We start from the raw sequence: 23016 nt of genomic DNA, 5'->3' as shown, positions 1-23016 counted from the left end.
TTTGTTCTGTAAATTCCATTTTAGGAGTAGATCTTAAGCAAATAATCAAGTTTAATTAGATACGTCACACAATGTTTATCAGGGTATTGCTTATAAAGGTAAAAAATTAGAAGACCCCTAGACAGCCATCACTAGGGGAAATGGTAACCACATTATGGCAGCTCCATGGTTTGACAGGCTGTGGGCTATGGAAACAAAGATTCTGACTCTGCCATTTACTGGCTGTGTTATTTCAGGCGAATTCCTGAGCCTCTCTATGCCTCACTATTTGTATAATTGGCATAAAAAAACAATCAATCAATTCAACAACGACAGTACCTGATAAATAAGGTAAATGCTTAAAATAAAAAAGCTTCGATTCTTACTACTACCGCAGGCCACAGAATATTACATAATTGTTAAAATGATGAGAGAATGCAGGATGTCTTAATAATATGAAAAAGTGAAAAAAAGGCAGATTTAAAAAATAGGGTAAGAATGGCTATGTTTGAATAGTGCAACTATAGATAATTTGCATTTTTGCTTTGTGTTTATTTACATTTCCTAAATTTTCTGCAAGGAACATAAATTGCTCTGGTGGACGAAAAGTATGTGCAACAGGATGGCCCCGCCCCCAGCCCAGAGACAGGGCAGCCCTGGCCCCTGCCTCGACTTCCCTCGGGGAAGCCCCTCTGGACCCTGGACCTTCCCTTCCCACGGCCGCCCCACACTGAGCGGCCAGGTGATAACCCAGCCCCGGGCCGGCTCCCTCAGCCCCACAACTTGCCTCCTGCTTGGCCATTCCCCAGGGGATGCTTAGGGCCCTTTCTCTTGCCAGTGAGGAACGTGGGGCTAGTGGAGTGTGGGAAAGTCTCAGAAGGATCGTTGAGAAGGGCCAGGCCAGAGTGGAAGGTGTGGCCTAAGGTTCAGAGCTGGAAAAGGGCACCTTTCAGATGAGGGGCAGAAGCAAATCCCCCTGCACATCAGCAGGATAGGGAGGGGTGACTGGAGGGACCAGATTTATCCCACGTTGAAGAGGAATAGAGAGAAAGACTGAGAAAGCCAGACAAGCATCCAGACGGGGTGCCCCCGGAGGGCAGCGCTCCCTGCCCCACCTCTCCTGCTCTCGGTGTCTGTGGCTCTTCTCGGTGTCTGTGCCCTTTCTGGATGCGGGGTGATGGCCCAGGGCAGAGCAGGGGTGGGGTGGGTGGGAAGCCAGAGGGGGGCCAGCAGGAGACGGCAGAGAGCTGCGGGGCGGCCGGCCGGATTGTGGGTCACGTCCGCTTAGGCTGGAATAACAGCTGGGCTGCTGTGCCCGGGGAAGAAGCCCCTCGCCCCCAGCCATCAGGAGCACCCCTCTGCCATCTGCAGCCCCTGCTGGCAGGACTGGAATGCCACTCTTCCACCCCAGGACAGTCAGCAATGAAACCGTCTGGGGACTGGCAACTCGGCCAGAGCGTGACCCAGGGTGCATAGGAACTGCAGGCTCGGGGCGGGTCTGAGTCCCCGCCTGAGGTCCTCACATCACATTTGTTAACTGCTGTGGCGAAGGGTTCAGCCTCACCTCCAGGCACAGAATCCTCACTTCCTAGAAAGAAAAGCAAATTCTACTAAACTTGCTGTCAAGAAATACTTCCCTTAAAGTGGTTAAGCAATAGCTGGGAGACCCCCAACGACAGTTGAAAAATGCCCACAGGGAGTGGGAGACGGGCTAGGAGAGCCTCTGAGGGCTCATCCAGGGCCGAGATGCCAGGAGTGCACGCGGCTGCAGGCGGCCGGCAGGAAGCCAGTCGCTCCAATGTGAGGCTGGGATGAGGAGGACAGGTGTTCCCAGAGCAGCCAGCCCAGGACTGTGCCACTCGGATCTGTCTGTGGCTGTGCCTATGTGTGAGTGTGCATTTGTGAGTCTGTGTGAAGGCATACACCTGGGGGAGGGCTTTGACTCCCACACGTGCGCCCCCATGAGTGTGAGCACCCTTCGCTGCGTGAAGATGTCTCAATGTATGCACATCTCAGTGCATACCTACATGCCTGGCTTGGTGAGCTTGTGTGTGACTGTCCCAGAATGTCTGTCTAGTGGTCTGTGCGTGCAACTCTAGTGTGACTCAATATGTGTGGGTATTTGGGCATGTGCACAGGTGTTTCAACACACATGCATGGTATGGGATGTGTGCTCCTTGGGTTTATGGGTTGGCATCATCGTGTAGGTATGTGAGTACAAATATGTGTGTGTAAGTTCCAATGGAAGGATATGTGTTCTGATGTGTGGGTCTGTTAATCTCACACATGTGTGGGTCCTGGCTCCTCTGTGCATGTTTATGGGTATGTGTGTCTATCCTGATGTGTGTACCATCTTTCTATGTGTGTCTGCACATGGGTGTGGAGAAGGGTCAGGAGAGGGTGGGACAGGCCCAGGGTCTCCCTGCTGCTCTCTAGTCAGGAACAGCACTGCATGAATCGGCCACCTGCAAACCCTGCTTCTGAAGAATAAAACCCACCTCTCCCAGGCTAACACCCAGGGAGCTCATCAACACCCAGTAATCTGCTACGCTTGCTTTTCTCCAAATGTCTGAGATGGACCATCTCTATCTCTGCTTTTTCTGCTTCTTTGCCTGGAGTTCCTTTACCCTGTCTGCCCCACCCAGCAAAATCCTGCCCATCCTCTAAGGCCTAGAGCCAATGCCACCTCCTCCAGGAAGCCACCAGACCTATCCTCTAGCAAGATGTGACCATTCCTGCCTCCGGCTCCCAAGCAAATTCCTTATATCCCTCCCTAAGCACAGATCCCGTCCTCCCTTTCATTGCAATGATGGGCACAGGCATTTCCTCCACTACTGGATGATGAAGCACTTAGAGTCAGGAACTTCACCCAGTTCTTTGCAGCTCCCTAAGTGCCTGGTTCAGTATCTGGTGCACAGAGCCTGCAGCCAGCGTTCACTGGGTTTAGCTACCCAGCAAGCTGAAAATGGAAATGACATGTACTGTCTTGGAGTCTTTAGAACCGGGCAAGTACAAGATAAAGGCCTGCAAGTCTCTAGCGCTGGTGAGCTGCAGGGCTAGGAAAACCTATTATTAGCCTCTGTGGTCTCAGGTTCTGTGCCTAAAGGAGCCGCCTCTGGGAGCAAGTGCCCAAGGTCAGATGGGACAGTTCTGCCAGCTTCTTCATTCTTGTGAAGCATGGTTACCTAACAACCGACCTCTCTCAGCAGCTGGGCACAGCTCCAAAGCCCTGTCCACACTGGAACACACACCATCTGTTGCTGCAGCCAGGGCAGAGTCCAGTTACAAATTTCCTTCAGCAACCCTACACACACACTCCCCATCCCGAGGTTTCCCCAGGGAGGGTGAAACTCTGCAGCCCATTCTGCCTGCCCACCAGCCAGATCTCCAGCATCCAGAGGAAGACCCTGGCTCACGGTGATGGGGAAGGGAGCAAGGAGTACTCTTCAAGGCCTGGTGCCAGGAGAAAGAGCCCCTGAGCAAAGAATTCAAGAATAAGCGTGGTGTTTGACTCATACTTTGGGCCAATATACCGGAGTGGCTAAAATTCGACTAAAAAATTGACAGTACTAAACGTTGGAAAAGATGTGGTGTAACTGGAACATGTACACTGCTGGCGGAAGCAGGAACGGGGGCAGTCACTGCGGAAGACTGCTGGGCAGCGCGCACTAAAGCCAGGCACATTAACACCTGCAGTCCGGCAGTCCCACCTCTGGGCGCTCACCCAGTGGAAGTCAGCACTCTCATCCACACAAAAGTTTGTTCAGCAGTGGCTGACTGTGCTCAGATTCATACAGACTTGTGAGAGGACCTGAAGGGCCAAAACAATTTTGAAGAACAGCAACAAATCAGAGACTCACATTTCTGAACTGCAAAACTTACGGCAAAACTCCTGGAGAAGGAAATGGCAATCCACTCCAGTATTCTTGCCTGGAGAATCCCATGGATTCCCATGGATGAGCCTGGTAGGCTACAGTCCATAGGGTCGCAAGAGTCGGACACAACTTAGTGACTAAACAAGCACCACCACCAGGATAAAACCACAGCAATCAAATCAGTGCCGTATTGGCACAAGGCGAGACGGACCAACAAAACAGAATTTAGAGTTCAGAAATGAACTCACACGTCTCTGGCCAACTGATCTTTTTTTCAAACTTTATAAACTTTTTATTTTGCATTGGGATATAGCTGATTGGGCTTCCCTCATAGCTCAGCTGGTGAAGAATCCGCCTGCAATGCAGGAGACTCCAGTTCGATTCCTGGGTCGGGAAGATCCGCTGGAGAAGGGACAGGCTAGCCACTCCAGTGTTCTTGGGCTTCCCTGGTGGCTCAGCTGGTAAAGAATCTGCCTGCTCATTAACAATGTTGTGGTAGTTTCAGGCGAACAGCGAAGGGACTCAGCCGTACATATACATGTGTCCATTCTTCCCCAAACCCCGCTCCCATCCAGGCTGGCGCATGGCATTGAGCAGAGTTGTACAAGAGGTCCATTGGTTACCCATTTTGAATATAGCAGTGTGTACAGGACCTTCCCAAACTCCCTAACTATCCTTTACCCCGGCAACCATAAGTTCGTTTTCTAAGTCTGTGAGTCTCTGTTTTGTAAGTATATTTGTATCATTTCTTTTTAGGCATAGAAGGGATGTCAGAAGTATTTCTCCTTTTCTGTCTGACCTCACTCAGTGTGACACTCTCTAGGTCCATCCACGTTGCTGCAAACGGCTTTATTTCATTCTGTTTATGGCCGAGTAATATTCCGCTGGATACACACACCACTTCCTCACCCATCCCTCTGTCGGTGGACACTCAGGTCGCTTCCACATCTTGGCTGCTGCACACAGTGCTGCAATGGGCACGGGCGCATGCATCCTTTCGGATCGTGTCCTTCTCCGGATGGATGCCCAGGAGTGGGATGGCAGGGAAGCATGGTAGCTCTGTTTTTAGTGTTTTAAGGAACCTCCATACAGTTCTCCGAGTGGCTATTCCAATTCACACTGCTACCAGTAGCGTGGGAGGGTTCTTCCTCCCCACAGCCTCTCCAGCATTTGTTGTTTGTGCATTTTTTGATGATCGTATGACTAATTGATTCTAGACCAGAGTTCCAAAACTACTTAACGGAGAAAGAACAGTTTCTTCGACAAATGGTGCTAGGACAACTGGACTTACACACGAAAACCAATGATTTTAGATCCCTATTCCACATGATACACAGAAATTAACTCAAAATGGACCGATGACGTAAGTGTGAGTTAGAACCATTAAATTCCTGGAAGAAAACTAGAAATATGTCTTCATGGCCCTGGGTTTTGTAACAGCGTCTTAGATGTGGAAGCACAAAAAAACCAAAAGGAGAAATAAATCAGAATTCATGAAACTTTAAAATTTATATGCATCAAAGGACATCATCAATAAAGTGAAAAGATCGGCAGATTAGAAAATATTTGCGAATCACATATCTGATAAAATCTTAACATCCGTAACATATAAAGAACTCCTAAAACTCAACAACAAAAAAGCCAAACAACAAATAGAGGATTAGAAAAGACATTTCTCCAAATAAGATCTATGAAAACACACTTGATACCACTAACCATTAGGAAAATGCGAATCAAAACCATGAAGAGATACTGCTCCACACCTACTAGCATAGCCATAATCAGCAAAATGAAAGGTAACACGTGCTGGTGAGGTGGAGAAAGTGGAACCCTTCCACACGGCTGGCGGGAAGGCAATACGGTGCAGACACCGCGGAAAACCGTTTGGCAGTTCCTCAAAAAGTTAGACACAGAATCACCATGCAATCCAGCAATTCTAGTCCCACAGACACACCCAAAGCACTGAAAACAGGAACTCAAACAGACAGCTACACACCAGTGTTCATCACAGCATTATTCAAAATAGCCAAATGGTGGGGAAAACACCAGAGTTCATCAATGAATGAAAGGATTAAAAAGAATGTGGTCTATCCAAACTACAGAATATTACCCAGCGATAAAAAGGAATGAAGCTCTGAGTCATGCGGAGACACGGATGAGTTCTGAAAATACGCCAGGTGAAGCAAGCGAGACACAAAGTGATGAATGCTGTGTCTAGACGCTGCGATTCTGCCTACATGAGGGACCTATGTGGTCAAATTCACAGAAACAGGAAGTAGGTTAAGGCCGCCAGGGGCTGGGGCAGCAGAGAATGGGGAGCTGCTGCTGAGTGTTTACAGAGTTTCCACTGGAGTAGTGGAAACATTTTGGAAATAGAGAGCAGTGACAGCTGTATCACATAATATCCTAAATGCCAGGAACAGTACACTTAAAACGGTTAAAATGGCAAATCTCGTGCCACACACGTACACACATAGTTACAGCGATGAAAAAGATATTTTCAAACATCACTGCAGCACCCTCCCCTGCTTGGCTGCCAAACCCATCAACATCCGACTACAAACAAATGCCTGTCAGGGATAAATGCGACAAAGACAGAAGATTTCAGAAGCGCTATTTCCCCAGAGGGCGATACTCTGCAAACTTTTGAGTGAGTTACTGTGATGATGCAGTGGTGGAGGGATCTATTTGTGAAATTCCACCGACCTTGTCACTCACTTCCTGGGCCTGGCTGCAGAACTGGGACACGTCACCAGCCTCCAACATGCGTCTGAAATCTCCTCAGAACCAGACTGCTTGTCTCTGACCCAGCACCTTCCCTCCAGGCCCCTCTCTAGATGTCTTTAGTTCCACCCTCTTCACTGCTGACTTCAGCTTCTGTCACCCAGTAGGTAAAATATATCCAGCACACTGGCCTAGGGCCTTTGCCCTGAGTTCTTTGCCAAACTTCCAAAGCTGGCTGAAATATTTAACCTTTAAAGAGAAGCCCTGGATTGTTCAGGCTACAGCAAGCAAAAGTGAAAAGTGAAGTCGCTCAGTCGTGTCCGACTCTTTGCGACCTCATGGACTATAGCCTACCAGGCTCCTCCATCCATGGGATTTTCCAGGCAAGAATACTGGAGTGGGGTGCCATTTCCTTCCCCAGGAGATCTTCCCGACCCAGGGACTGGACCCGGATCTCCTGCACTGTAGGCAGATGCTTTACCGTCTGAGCCACCAGGGAAGATAGACGGCAAGAGATGTGCTATTTAAAAATTTTTAAAATTCCACTTGCCAAGGTACCAGTTCACCTGCACCATCACCAGTCTCCCTTCCCACACTGCCCCTTAAGGGGGAGAATGATCTGTGCATAGTTCATTTCCCAGCCAGACCAATGACTGCAAACACCTAACTGCCCCACCGACCCTCATGAAGACGGGGCTCCCCACTGACCCCTCCTCCCCAGCAGTTAGGCAATGCTATTTTGTGTTTAGCAGCCCACCACATTCCCAAGTTATATTTTGGACTTGGTCTCTCTAAAACTCCTAAAATGCATATTTTTCTTGGTATCTTGGAGGGGTACATAATTCAATAACTATTCACATCATCTTTTTTAGTGTATGCCTATAAGGCTTTCTGACTGATCTTTTAAATGAACACACCAGAATTTTTACATTCGGATGACTGCTGACTCCTTCCAAGAAGTCCCCTTGGGAGGCTATATACATATTCCAACAATGCACTTGCCTGTCCTTAGAACATTCCTGAAGCTTCTCTTTGGAACTGCTTTCAAAGCCTATAGCATAACTTTTGATGGGCCCCCAAGGTGGCAAATGTTTATCCTATGTGGGTAGATTCGATTTTTTTTCTTAGCTTGAAAGATAGGGCTAAGAATGGGAAAGACAGCTGGTGACGCAGTTGGGAATACTATTTGATGTTAAAAGCGGAGAATTACTATTATCGAGGATAGATCTCTGAAGACTATTCCTAGCAGGATGAAACAAGATTCTGAGCACTGGCCCCCTTATAGGGATAAATACACAGCCCTCAAATGGTGCAGTTTTGGAGGACAACACATGTGTGAATGAGTAAGATCTGGTTATACAATTAAGAGCAATCTGAAATCACGCTACTGTCCCCACAGATCCCTTGCTGTATCCACTCACGTCACTGTGTCTGGCTGGGTGCTGCTGCCGCTAAGTCGCTTCAGTCGTGTCTGACTCTGTACAATCCCCAGAGAAGGCAGCCCACCAGGCTCCCCCACCCCCGGGATTCTCCAGGCAAGATCACTGGAGTGGGTTGCCATTTCCTCCTCCAATGCATGAAAGTGAAAAGTAAAAGTGAATTTGCTCAGTCGTGTCCGACTCGTAGTGATCCCATGGACTGCAGCCCACCAGGCTCCTCCGTCCATGGAACTAGAAACTTTCCAGAAGTGGCTGCCAAAGCCAACGGCCTAGAGTGGGCACAGGGAGCAGGCTGCCCGCTCTCTAAAGAAGACAGAGACTGGGACATGCAGAGATGCGGGCAAAGTCTGGCGGGTCCTCGTTAAGTTAAACACACGGACTAGAAACTCCACTCCCAGGCATACATGCCAGGATCCTGAAAACAAGTGCTCAGTCAACAACGTGAACACAAATGTTCGTGACAGCACCATTCACAAGAAACGAAATGCCTACCCGCAGATCAACGGATAAACAAAACGTGGTGTACACAGATGGAATAGTATAGAGCCACACAGGACCTGCTACAGCATGAACGTACCTTAAAAACATCGTGCTAGGTGAAAGAAGCCAGTCACAACAGGCCGCAGAGCACACGATTCCATTGCTATGAAATGTCCAGAAGAGGCGTGTGCGGAGAAGAGATGGCCAGGGGCGATGGGAGTGATGGAAGGGGTCTGGAACTAGACAGTGGTGATGCCACCCAGCAGTGTGAATAAACGAAATGCCACGGAACTGTGTATTTTAAAACGGTCAATTTTATGTTGTGGGTATTCTACGAAAAGGAGAAAAAGACAAAAGAAGTAAGTGGGCAGGGTTTCTACGCTCACCTCTGGCAAGAAAGCAGTCTGCAGAGGGCAGCGGTGCTGGCGAGGGCTGGCGGAGCGCACAGGCAGCAGGGCCGAGAGCCTCACAGGTGCGAGAGGAGGGGTGCGGGGTGCAACCACCACCACCACCAGCCAGCCCGCAGCAGACGCAGCTCAAGCCACGTGTGACAAAAGATCCCCTGTGGTGAGAAGCAGGGACATTTCCCAAGACAAAGCCAGAGGAGAGCGTTTCTAATTCAGCTGGTTTCCCTGCCGACTCTCACCTCTGCCTGCGGCATCCTGACTGGCTGCCTAGGACAGCACTCCTGTCTCTTCTGGGTCATCAGCGCAGGGAGCTTGGGGGCTGGGCTGGGGGCAGGGAAGGAGCTGTCCTTCCCTGCAGATGAGATTCTTCCCTCCACCAGCAGCTGCTTGTCAGGAGGGCAACCCAGGCCACACTGCTCTGCAAGGCAACCCCCCTTTCCTCCGCCAGCTCCCTGAGGGGCTCGCGGACGCTCCTGGCGCCTCTCTGCATGGCCAGCTCCAGGCTTGAGCAGGAAACACACACCAGCCAGGCAGCTGAGGCTGCTCTCCAACCACCGGCCCCCGGCAGCCTCCAGCTTAGGGGTATGTTTTCCTAATCTTCATGCGTGAGGATTTACAAATCCAGAGAACAGACAAGACCCTTAGCAGCAATTACAAGACTAATAACATTAAGTCTTAAATGGTTATTACCAACCCGGATCCCTTATTAGTTGTGACAGTCAGTGAACTGGGGAAGCAGTGAATTGTAGCGCATATGAAAAGTAACTTTAAAATTCAATTGTCTCTCTGGCTAAAGCTCAGTGCAGCTGCTGGACCTGAGACCCAGGCTCTGGGAAAGACGGGAGAGCGACCCAGGCATGCGAGGCCTCCTCCTGACTCAGGGATTACCGGAGGCCGCCTTCACGCCTTGCACACTCAGCACCAGGGGGGACTACAGACCTCCTGCGTGCTTCTGGTGTCTTCCAGTCCCCTGAGGTCGGGAGAAAGGAATGAAGGACCAACTTCTGTCGCTGCTGACTGCCGTGCAAGGATGCCTCAGGCAGGGGAGGCACTGCCCAGCAGCCAGCCTCGAAGGGACCTCCCCACGGACGGCAGCTCCAAGCACAGCGAGCGTGACAAGGAGCTGATTCATTCCACTCGCTGGGAGACGGCGAGGTGTAGCGCGAAACAGGCGGCAGAAAAAGCAGCACCCAGGGCGCCTGCACGAGGGGCCCGGCAGCTGAAAAGGCAGCGGGATGACCTCAGAGAAAGGAGTCAGGCCCTGATCATTCCCCCTAACCGCGGCCACGCGGGGATGGAGACAGGGCTGCTACTGCTCCTGTGAGGACAACATCCCCACAAGAAAAACGAGGGGAAGGCGAGGGAGGGCGGGAGGAGCTGAGAGGGGAGGGGCAGCTCAGAGAGGCAACTGTCAGGCCAGCACAGCTCGTTGCCATGACGACGCCCTCCTGCGTGGCACCCAGGAATTAATTATTGATTGCGGACACTGCTTTCCCGCCTGCCCACAGCCCCCAGTGCCCTCCAGGCTGCCGCCATTCATCTCCCCTCCTCCACCTGTTCTGCGTTTGGCTGAAAGAGGAACCAAACAGGAACCCAGAGACATCACAGGCCCCCAAGGCCCTCCCCGCACCGCTCTGCCCCCGTCCTTCTCACCCTGGCTGCCCTCTCCACCCGTCACAGGCTGAACCACGGCCCCCAACACTCTTATGCTGAAGTCCGAACCTCCAGAACCTCAGAATGGGACAGAATTCAGACCTCCTGAAGAGATAATTACGGTAAAATGAGGTCCTTAGCGCGGGCTCGAACCCAGCATGACTGGTGTTCTTATGAGAACAGAAGGCAGGACGCAGGCAGGAGCAGAGGGAAACGCAAGCAAGGACACGGGGCGAAGGGGGCCGTCCCAAGCCGAGGGCGAGGCGCGTGAGAAGCCGGCCCTGCTGCTGCTCTGACCTAGGACTTCCAGGCTTCAGAACTGGGAGGAAACAAGCTTCTGCTGTTCAAGTCACCCAGTCTGTGGTACTTCGTTATGGCTGTCCCAGCAATATGCCACCCAAACAGGACCTCCTCAAAGCCAGCTGCCATTCTGGGGTGCCAACCAAAATGGAAACATCATCTCAGCAGCAGAGTCAGAGAAATCAGAGGTGCCACGTGTCCATGCAGCGGGCTTCCAGGGGCCTGAGGCTGGGAGACGGGACGGCCCAGCCCGGAAAGTGGCCGGCAGACTCAGTGCCGGGGAGGCAGGCTGCTGCAGGCATCCCGGGCTCCTCTGCTTGGGCTGAGCACAGCAGAGTCACCCCACCTCCTGGGGCCCCGTGCCCTAACCTGAAGAACACAAGGCTGCCCTGTGGGCAGAACCAGTGCACAGCAAGGGATGACAAGAACCAGAAGCGGCCAGGGCCTCCAGCCTGAGGTGAGCAGGCTTAAGTCCTACTGGGAGAAAGAAGCACCTGCTCCTCGGAGTCCAGGGTGTAAAACTGCGCAGGGCGATCTTCAGGTCAAAGGACAAGCACCAGGAGGGAGGCGTGAGTCACTGGAATCCCGGGGCATCACTGCAGGAGCGCAAAATGGGGCGACCGGGGGAAAAAACCGTTTGCTGGTTCCTCCGCCACTTAACCATAAATGACATGAGCCACAATTCTACTGCTAGGCAGACACCTCCAGAACTGAAAACAGGCACCCAAACCAGCGCGTGTGCACAGTTTCACAGTGGCCTTTCACAAGGGCCGAAAGGTGAAACAGTGCAAAAGCCCACCAGCGGCTGAATGGATAAACAGGTTATGATATATGCACGTGATGAATATTACTCAGCCATGAGGAGGGACGATACACGCTACAATGTGGGTTAGTGAAAGCCAAGGAGAAGAAGCCAGACCCCAAAGGCTACACATTGCATGGTTCCTCTGATATGGAATGTCCAGGACAGGCCAATCCATACAGACAGAAAGCAGATGGAAGGCTGCCAGGGACGGGGGAGGGGGAAATGGAGAGCAAGCGCTCAGTGGTATGGGCTGCTCTTCTGGGGTGATGGGAGAGTTCTGAAGCCAGAAAGAGGTGGTGGGGCAACACGGTGAATCTACTAAACACCACTTTGAAACTGTTATGTCACGCAAATTGCCTCTCAATAGATTACTTTTTTAAGTTAAGCCCTAGGTATATGGGTAGTTAGTCTAGTCTCGCTACCTTGGCGGGTGCTTCCCAGACATTTCCACTCGTGCGAGCACACACAGAGACACGAGCAGGGACTGCTCGGCCTCCCTGCCCCACACACGTATCCTGCCCTGCTGCTACAGGTTTCCTCACTCGTCCCTCTCGCTCTGCCTATTAGTCATCCTCTCTCCTTTTCTCCACGCATCAAAATACTGCTGATCTTTGCACATCGAGCTCACAACCTGACTCTTCCACAAAGCCTTCCTCAACGACCCCAGTCAACGGTGGACTTCCTCCCTCCTAACCCCACTGCGGTTTATCAGCTGCCAATTGAGTCAGTTATGTTTGCGCATGGAATGGCCTTGTTGAGTCTTTTTCTGCGTGTGTAAATCTCGTTCCCACATTAAGATTATAACCTTGAGGAAGACCCTGAGCTGCACACATGTGCTCTATCTGCCGAGCCCTAACACAGCCTCTGCTGTGCTGCAGAAGCCCATTCCCGGAGGCAGGCGGGCTGAAAGCTGATCCCGGCTCCATGCCTCCCTCACTGACTAAGCCTGAGTCCCAGGGGCCCTCTTCTAGGCTCCCAGTCAGAGTTCTCCAAGCACTGTAAGGAAGGTCAAATGTAGCAGCCTCACAGGGAAAGAATCCTGCACCCTGGGAAGCATGAGGCCACAGAAGGCACTCGTCATAAAGCACATGCTCCATAACTGCCTGATGAGCACGGAGAGCGGCCCGCACAGCAATCCCCCAGGTTCCAGCATCCCTGAAGGCGGTGGGTCTGGAGAAGCAGGCGTCAGCACAGCCAGGCCTGGCGAGGGTCCATCAGAAACCTGTGTCTCTCCAGACACTCCCCAGGGGACTGAATGGCTCTGCCTGGACCGGGGTGGAAGGGGACCCTGCAGGAGGACAGACTGGGGCTTCTGGCTAAACACACCATCACCTGAGGGTCCCCGCTGAGAAAGAGGAGCGGAGATGTGCCCAGGTAAGTATGCAGAGTACCTCATGAGAAACGCTGGACTGGAAGAAACACAAGCTGGAATCAAGATTGCCGAAAGAAATATCAATAACCTCAGATATGCAGATGACACCACCCTTATGGCAGAAAGTGAAGAGGAACTCAAAAGCCTCTTGATGAAAGTGAAAGAGGAGGGTGGAAAAGTTGGCCTAAAGCTCAACATTCAGAAAACGAAGATCATGGCATCCGGTCCCATCATTTCATGGCAAATAGATGGGGAAACAGTGGAAACGGTGTCAGACTTTATTTTGGGGGGCTCCAAAATCACTGCAGATGGTGACTGCAGCCATGAAATTAAAAGATGCTTACTCCTTGGAAGAAAAGTTATGAGCAACCTAGAAAGCATATTCAAAAGCAGAGACATTACTTTGCCGACTAAGGTCCGTCTAGTCAAGGCTATGGTTTTTCCTGTGGTCATGTATGGATGTGAGAGTTGGACTGTGAAGAAGGCTGAGAGCCGAAGAATTGATGCTTTTGAACTGTGGTGTTGGAGAAGACTCTTGAGGGTCCGTTGGACTGCAAGGAGATCCAACCAGTCCATTCTGAAGGAGATCAGCCCTGGGATTTCTTTTGAAGGACTGATGCTAAAGCTGAAGCTCCAGTACTTTGGCCACCTCAGGCGAAGAGTTGACTCATTGGAAAAGACTCTGATGCTGGGAGGGATTGGGGGCAGGAGGAGAAGGGGATGACCGAGGATGAGATGGCTGGATGGCATCACTGACTTGATGGACGCGAGTCTGAGTGAACTCCGGGAGTTGGTGATGGACAGGGAGGCCTGGCGTGCTGCAATTCATGGGGTCGCAAAGAGTCGGACACGACTGAACTACTGAACTGAACTGAACTGAAGGGCTCCCCTGGTGGCTTAGACAGTAAAGAATCTGCCTGCAATGCAGGAGACCTGAGTTCGCTCCCTGGGTTGGGAAGATCTCCTAGAGAAGAGAATGGCTTCTTCACTCCAGTATTCTTGCCTGGAGATAACCATGGACAGAGGAGCCTGGTGGGCTGCAGTCCATGGGCTTGCAAAGAATCAGACATGACTGAGTGACTAACACTTTACCACTTTCAAAGCAGATCTATGCCAAGCTGGGACTGTGGTTCCTGCATCCCTGAGACGAATGAATGAACAGGGGAGGACTGTCCAGGCTGGAAGGACTCCAAAGGGGTTCACCTCCACGAGGATTGCAAACCGAAAGAAGACACTTGTCCTCAGGCGGCAGCAACCAAAAGGTTAATCCCAGAGTGCTGCACACCCCCAGTCCCAGGGTCCCCGCCCTCCTCAAACTGTTCCTCCATGTAGGTAATTAGGTCAGCTTAGAGGATTTCCCGGTCTGGAGGGTAGGGGAGGCAACGCCACGGAGCCCCATAGTCCCAGGCCAAGCTCCCTACTGAGCCAGCCCTTCCCACAAGACAGGGGCTCATCTCTGCAGTGGAGGGTCTGGCACCTCCCAGGTGGAGGGTCTGCCGCAGAATGAAGGGGCCTGGCTTGAAAAGTGGAAGCAGTTGGGGCCACTTACACGCAACCCCCAGTCACAGTGGGATGGTCCTCGCCCAAGGGTCAGAATGAACGAGAGAAAGAGAAGTGGCAGGATCTGGGCTCCTGCTGAGAGGCTATGGTCAGGTGAGACATAAAGCTGGAGGGCGGAGAGGAGCCAGCAGCCTCATGGCAGTCGAGGAACGGTCCAGCAGCAAGATCACGCTAATGGTCAAGTCTAGGTGCGAGAGACTGTCAGGAAGCTTGCTAACCCCACCCAGAAGGGCAGGAAAGAAGCTGATCAGCTCTCCTGTGGTCCCTATGTCTCCAATCTCCCCACCCCGCGCCCCCTCATTTCCTGCGGTGGCAGACATCCAGCAGAACAGCAGGCAGAAAGGGTGTGTCCTGAGAACCCCACTGAGAAACTCATTCACACCTTCACCATGGGGAGTCCTTCTCACTCTCCAAGTGGGCAGGTCAAGAACATCAGAGACTTCTCTCAATATGTCAGTGAGCTGCGGAGGGGCTGGCTGGGCTTGACATCATACCAGGAGGTGTGCGCTGTGTGAACAGCTGCATACAGCACACACACACACAGCAAATGCCTCCCATGGACAGGGATGGAACACAGAGGACTGGCTCAGGGTTACAGCCCCTGTGCTTCAGCTGGCTGCATCTTAAAACTGCACTCCCCAGAGTAGGGGAGCTGGCTACAGAGTCTTGACTACAAAAAGATGCAGAAAGATGCTCTAGGCTGGGCTCGGAGAGGAAGGTCAAGTCTAAATGGGGTATATGAGGAGACACACACACACACAGGAAATGACCAAAGCTGAAGAGGATTAACATATAAAAACATAAGCTAATGTGACTGTGGGAAACTAAAAGCAATCAATTATCTGCAGCAAACAGCTTACTTCTGAGCCTGAATGAATTCAGTGGGTACCCCACTTCCAATATGGGTTCCAAGTATACATAAAAGCATTCATTTTCAGCCTCAATGAAAGAGAAGGTAAGGGAGATAATCTGTGCAAAAATGACATGCAATCAGTCATTCGTAACCCTAATGTGGACCGTAGATTATCTAGGGTTTGCACTTTCTGTGACACTGCTTCCCATCTGTTAATGTGGTTAGAAAAGCAGCAAGCCAGGCTGGGAGGAAGTGGCGGGGAGACAATGTCTACTGACCCAGCAGAGGATGCTGTAGGCGACGTGAGGCCTCAGATGCGTCCCAAGGCCAAGGGCCATTACACCAGGCTCCACACCTAATGGCCACCAGACGACGTCATTAGTGCCTCTTTCAAACATGCAGCTAAAATTCTGATGGCACGGAAGGCATGCAACCAGCTCACCCAGCAAAGGCATGCCTAGGAGACTGGCGAGAGGGAGCACTGCAGCAGTGTTCCCAGGAGTTCCAAGACCAGGTCCCACACCCATCCATCCCTGGACTGACCTTTGCCAAAGACAGCTTTTAGCTGGTGGGAGAGGGGAGAGCAGCAACCATTTGGCCAAGCTCATTTCTGAGCCCCACTGGCAGGCTCCAGCCGTGCAGGCCAGCAGGGCAGGCCATCATCCCAGGCCTGGGGTCAACCGGCCTCTACTTAAACACTTCCTAAGACACAGAGTTCACTTCTTGCAAGGCTTCTCACTCCACTTCCTATTTGGGGGCAGCTCTTAAAGGGTTAGATGATATCTAAGATCCCCTCCAATTCTCTGCTCCAATCTGAAGTCCTTAAGTAAGTTGGACAGAATGTTGCTTGTTGTAGTTCTGAAACCTGGACCCTCAAAGACTGCATCCAATCCCATCTCCATAAACAACCTAGGAGGAAGGGGGCACACTGTGTTCACCAACCCCGATGTATCATTAGAAGAACTGTCACATTCTTCATCATGGTTTTCAGACCCCACACCATCCTAGAATCCTAGTGGAACCAGAAGGTACCTTACAGGTTGTTCTTGTTAATGGTTCTCATCTTTCTAGCATGGAATCATGCCAAGGAAATGCTGATATAATTTGATTATTTTTGCATACTTTTAAGTTTAAAAGTATGCTGTTTTAGATCAGATTCAGTGAGTCAGTCCGTTCAGTCGCTCAGTCGTGTCCGACTCTGCAACTCCATGGACTGCAGCAGGCCAGGCTTCCCTGTCCATCACCAACTCCCAGAATTTACTCAAACACATGTCCATTGTGTCGGTGATGCCATCCAGCCATCTCATCCTCTGTCATCCCCTTCTCCTCCCGCCTTCAATCTTTCCCAGCATCAGGGTCTTTTCCAATGAGTCAGCTCTTCACATCAGGTGGCCAAAATACTGGAGTTACCGCTTCAACATCAGTCCTTCCAATGAACACCCAAGAATGATCTCCTTTAGGATGAACTGGTTGGATCTCCTTGCAGTCCAAGGGACTCTCAGGAGTTTTCTCCAACACCACAGTTCAAAAGCATCAATTCTTCAGTGCTCAGCTTTCTTTATAGTCCAACTCTAACATCCATACATGACTACTGGAAAAACCATAGCCTTGACTAGACAGACCTTTGTCAGCAAAGTAATGTCTCTGCTTTTTAATATGCTTTCTAGGTTGCTCATAACTTTCCTTCCAAGGAGTAAGGCGTCTTTTAATTTCATGGCTGCAGTCACCATCTGCAGTGATTTTGGAGCCCAGAAATAAATAAAGTCTGACACTGTTTCCACTGTTTCCCCATCTATTTCCCATGAAGTGATGGAACCAGATGCCATGATCTTCGTTTTCTGAATGTTGAGCTTTAAGCCAACTTTTTCACTCTCCTCTTTCACTTTCATCAAGAGACTCTTTAGTTCTTTACTTTCTGCCATAAGGGTGGTGTCATCTGCATATCTGAGGTTATTGATATTTTTCCCAGCAGTCTTGATTCCAGCTTGTGCTTCATCCAGCCCAGCATTTCACATGATGTACTCTGCACATAAGTTAAATAAGCAGGGTGACAATATATAGCCTTGACGTACTCCTTTTCCTATTTGGAACCAGTCTGATGTTCCATGTCCAGTTTTAACTGTTGCTTCCTGACCTGCATACAGATTTCTCAAGAGGCAGGTCAGGTGGTCTGGTATTCCCATCTCTTTCAGGGTTTTCCACAGTTTATTGTGATCCACACAGTCAAGGCTTTGGCATAGTCAATAAAGCAGAAATAGACGTTTATCTGGAACTCTCTTGCTTTTTCGATGATCCAGCAGATGTTGTCAATTTGATCTCTGATTCCTCTGCCTTTTCTTAGATTAGATTACTATCAGAAATTTGATAAACTGCGGTTGTAACACAATCCTTAATAATGGTTATTGTAGGAATAAATTGAACTCTCCACGTTCCCAACTTAACAAGTTGCCCAATTAGTTCAGGTTAACTAGACTTAAAAAAAAGCACACATTTTTTAAAATTCATTTTTTGGCCGTGGCAGGCACAGGATATTAGCTTCCTGAGAAGTGACTGAACCTGGGCCCTTGGCAGTGAGAGTTCACATTGCTAATCACTGGACCATCAGAGAATTCCCTGTTGACACATTTTTAGATGGCATATTATATCAAGTCGGGCTTGGTGAACAAATTATAGTAACTTAATCAAATGTTAAGATATAAAAATAATCAAAACCTGCTCTCACATCCTGAAGTTGGAACTTCTTATTCTTGGTTGCTCTGTTAAGCTTGAAATTTTGTTTCTGTAAGAGAAAAGTGTTCAGACTAATTTACATGCATTTCTCTTTTATAGGTGTAAATAGTGTTTATTCCCAGTGAATGAAAAGCCACTTTAGGTATAATTATCACTTTTTCTGAGTACTAGAAACATCTTGATGTGCTATATAAAAATTCTGGTCAAATGATTACAATATGGTAACCACCATCTTCAGGGAAATTTGTAGAATTATTACTGTGTTCCCCATTAGCTCTCTAACATTCCATATGTTTCCTGTCTCCACTCATGGTTCATTACGGATAAAAGAAACCATAGATGACTATGAAGAAAAGCAAATTAAAACTCTGAGAGCAAAAGCACCCTGCAGCCAGCAAGGTTCAGCAGATAATACATTACAGCACTAACCTCCAAATCCTCACCCCTCACATACCAGCAGAGCCCAATCTGTCTCCTATTAAGGAGGAAGAAACAGAATAGAGCTATTAACTGATTAAAAGCAGAAATGAAGTCAGACAACACTTTAACTACTTGAGAGTCCCCAGAGTTTCAGAATCACAAGGTAGGAAAAGGTCTTGTTCAACCACAACCTCATCTATCGCTACACTGAATTTTTTAGTGAAGAAACCGAGGTCTCCAGGCAAGGATTTAGCTGAGGTCACCTGAGAGTTGGGGCAGAGGAGGCTCGGGACCCAGCTCCTGACTCTGGGTCCTCTGCTCTCCCTGTGAGCCTGGCAGTGCCAGGGTGGCTGCAAAGCCATCTGAGGGCGAGGCCCTGTCAGGGGACCAGAGAGGGAAGCGGGAAAGAGCTGCACAGCACGCAGACCCTCCCATCTGCGGGCCACCCCACAGCCAGGCGCAGCTCCCCCCGCCAGTACTCGATCACAGTAATGAATGAAGCCGCAGCGGGTCAGGGTGTATACTCCTGCTTCTGCCTCTCCCTGAGTCAAGGGGTGCCTGTTCTTGTCTCCTTTCCAGAGTCGGGACAGCTTCTATCTCATCAAGAAAGCAGCTTCTGAAGACCCAGCTGCCGGCACTTCCTGGAGCATAAGCGACCCAGGACACAGTGTGGTCCACCATGCTGTCTCAGCCCCTTCGACTGCTGTAACAAAATACCGCAGGCTGGCCGGTTTACAAACAACAGAAACTTCCTTCTCACGGTGCTGGAGGCTGGGAGTTTCAGGTCAGGGTGCCGGCATGGTCAGGTTCTGGTGAGCAGCCTCTCTCGGGACAGACGCCGGCCTTCTCACTGCATCCTCACGTAGTGGAAGGGAAGAGCTAGCTCAGGGATCTTTCATAAGTAAGGGCACTAATCCCATTCACGAGGGTGCCACCCTCCTGAACTCCCAAAGGCCCTATCTCGTAATACAATCACCTTAAGCATTAGGTTTTCAACCCAGATACTTTGGCAGGGGTAGGGGGCGGGGACACACACACTTTCAGACCACAGCAGGCCCACACTTCCGAAAATGAAAGAACTGGATTAGCCGTCCTCTGAGTTCGGTCCCTGCACCAGCAGTAGCAGATCAGCTGCTAGCTTGCTAGAAATGCGCACTTCAGGGCCCCGCCCCAGAACGCCTGACTCAGAAACTGTGGGGGCGGGGTCCAGTAGCCACTGTTCTCAGAGGCCATCCAGGGTACAGCAGCGCAGGCTGGTCTGAGAATCACAGACTAGCCTGTGTTCACGGTCCCTTGCAGCTCTGACAGTTTCTATCCCAGCCTGAATAATGAGATGGTGATTTGGATGACGACGGCATCCACAAACACTGGCAGAGTTGTCGCAGCCCCAAGCACTTTCTGAACACTCCACGTAAAATGACTCAGTGCCCCAGTGGAAGGCGATCTCTGTAGGGAGGCGCAGCTGCAAGTGGCTGCAGCTGACATGCCCAAGAGTGGGGCCACATCCTCCCACTCAGGGGCTGCTGCCCTCAAAGCCTTGTCCACAGGCCCCAGCGGGAGACCCAAACAGCAGGCTTTACCCAGGCCAACTGGCCTCCCTGAGCCGCACCTGCCCTCAGTACTCTGGGACTCTTTCCAACTCATCACATCTGACTTCTATACTTTGAACAATGCAGGAAAATTCAAATAATGGCTTGCATGGTGTTACTACTAATTATTTGATTTATTAACAGCTGGGGCAGGGATGATTGTGTCTTTAAGTTGCAGGTGAAGAATAGAAGCTAGGCTGCAGCTGCGACCAGCAGTGAGACATCCTGAGAAGGGGCAAAGGATCCTCCAGGACCCTGTCCGTGTCCTCTGTTCCCAGCAGCCGACTTCTGGTAATACCTCTCAAACCAGGAGAAGAGCAACTGAAAACATACACATCACCTCCTAATGGTTGTGATTTCTAAGTGCTTGGGGGTTTTGGTTTGTTAATGCTTTTCAAATTTTATAATTTTACCTTTATAACCAGAAAACTTACATTTAAGAAACATAAAATGTGGATTTCTATACTTTTACTGTATATATGTTTTATTTTAATACAAGTTATTTAAAAAAATAATAACAAAGGGGAGTGCATCCAACCCACTGAGTCCTGCTGATCCCTGCTACAAGGTAGCATAGGTTTTCAGGTAGGATGGGTGAAATGGACAGGATGAGTTCTCCAGATTTCCCTGGTTGGGCTCTGGGTCCCTGAGTCTCCATGTGTCCCTCCAGGAAATAACTGTTTCCAGTGGGTTGACAGGAAGACAGACGCAGAGTCAGAAACGAATCCCCAAAGCCCATGTTGCCCCACCTGTCTGTATATTCATCGTCTTATTGACATCACAGCTGAGACTAACGCAACTGTGCCCCTCTGGCTCTGGAGGGATCCTGCGAGCTCTTCACCTCAGGAGGCAAACCTGAGAACTCCCACCAAGACGCCAGACGCCCCGCCCCCTGCCACCAGGCCTACTGCTCCAGGGGAAGGCGCAAAATCCAAAGTGGCCTGCCTCCAGATAGAGATGGAGGTGCATCCGTCACCCGGCCAGGGAGGGGTCTCTCAGAACCTACTCGGGTTGTGAAATTTTCTGGAAAGAAAAAATAGGAGGGTTGGGGAGTGCCAGGAAAGAGTCAAGTCCTCTACAGCCCCCCAACTTCCCAAGTGCACCAGTGGGTAACAAACACAAAGGAAAAGAAGCTGGCGGAATCTCCGCTGCCCATTCAAGCCGACAGCCCAGTAGGGAAAAGACAGCTGGCCTGGCCCTCCTCCTCCCCACCGTCTCACACTGGCATCTGGGGGTGGACGTGGGCTAGAAAGGTGCTCGACAAACAGGCGGTGGGGGGACCGGGTTCTACCCCTCTCTTTGCCACTAGGTTGCCGCCAGCTCTGAGCGAGTCCCTTCCCCAGGCTTCGTCCTCCTCCCTCCCAGAGCGAGGGCCTCCCCAGCTCAGACGGCCACATCTCCCGTGAGACACAGAACCAAGGAGCCCATGAGCTGCCGGATGGGTGCCTCTTCCCACTCCACCAGGAGGCAGCGGGGGGTGGTCCAGCCGACAGTGGGCTCTCCAGGGGGAAAGGACCTCCTCGGCCTTCAGGAGGGCACCGGAGGGTGCGAGCTCCGTTAGATGGAATCTGACTGGGATCAAAAGGATCTGAATCGAAGCCCCCGGTGCACAGCTTCCTAGCCGAGGAACCTCAGAGAAAAGCCATCCAGCTCCCCGAACTTTCCTTCACTCACTCGTAAAGCAGGGCCAGTGAGAGTAATGCTTCCTGAGTGGGGAGACACTGATTAAAAGCCCTTAGCCTAGGGTAAGTTCTGACTATCTGGAAACTGCCATTATTCTAAGCTCACTCTTGCTACTGTTACTGCTGCTGCTGCTATGACAACAGCCGGGGCGGGGGTGGGGGGAGTCGGCGCGGGGAGGGTCACAGGCCACTAATGGCCAGGACTCATGACCACGCCACACTTCCTGTCCTCCCACTGGGGGTCAGGCAGAGAACCAAGGGCAGCTTCCCACATCTGCAAGAAGAAAACCACACGGGTTCCTGACAATCACACATCAGCTCTGAGTTACCTCCACCCAGAGGAACCCCCAATAAAGAAGGAGGTCTGCTTTTCAGGAGGCTTAATACCCTCCTTACCCATCCTCTCCCTCCCTCTCCCGCTCATGCACACACACACACACACACCCATCCTCTCCCTCCCTCTCCCGCTCATGCACACACACACACACACACACACCCATCCTCTCCCGCTCATGCACACACACACACACACACACCCATCCTCTCCCTCCCTCTCCCACTCATGCACACACACACACACACACCCATCCTCTCCCTCCCTCTCCCGCTCATGCACACACACACACACACACACACCCATCCTCTCCCTCCCTCTCCCGCTCATGCACACACACACACACACACACACCCATCCTCTCCCTCCATCTCCGGCTCATGCACACACACACACACCCCCACACCCATCCTCTCCCTCTGTCTCCACTCACGTGCACACACACACACACACACACACCCCCATCCTCTCCCTCTGTCTCCACTCACGTGCACACACACACACACACACCCCCATCCTCTCCCTCCCTCTCCCGCTCATGCACACACACACACACACACACACCCATCCTCTCCCTCCCTCTCCCGCTCATGCACACACACACACACACACACCCATCCTCTCCCTCTGTCTCTACTCACGTGCACACACACACACACACCCATCCTCTCCCTCTGTCTCCACTCACGTGCACACACACACACACACACCCATCCTCTCCCTCCCTCTCCCGCTCATGCACACACACACACACACACACCCATCCTCTGTCTCCACTCACGTGCACACACACACACACACACCCCCATCCTCT

General features: G+C 51.0%; 1 protein-coding gene across 3 annotated transcripts in view; it reads right to left on the bottom strand.

Moving 5' to 3' along the window:
* NFASC (neurofascin) overlaps window positions 1-23016 on the bottom strand; it is a 197777-nt gene that overhangs the window by 157744 nt on the left and 17017 nt on the right. Inside the window, exon 1 of one of the 3 annotated variants that reach the window (XM_069544497.1) lies at window positions 6561-6726. The exons of the other annotated variants lie outside the window; for them this stretch is intronic. The gene's annotated coding sequence lies outside the window, so the exon portion shown is untranslated. Of the gene's footprint in view, window positions 1-6560; window positions 6727-23016 lie in introns of those variants that run through there. 3 annotated transcript variants of the gene reach the window in all.

This window comes from Ovis canadensis, chromosome 12, assembly GCF_042477335.2.
Source record: "Ovis canadensis isolate MfBH-ARS-UI-01 breed Bighorn chromosome 12, ARS-UI_OviCan_v2, whole genome shotgun sequence".
Lineage (NCBI taxonomy): Eukaryota > Metazoa > Chordata > Mammalia > Artiodactyla > Bovidae > Ovis > Ovis canadensis.
The sequence above is the reverse complement of the archived record's forward strand: the minus strand, read 5'-3'. Positions and strand labels throughout refer to the sequence as shown.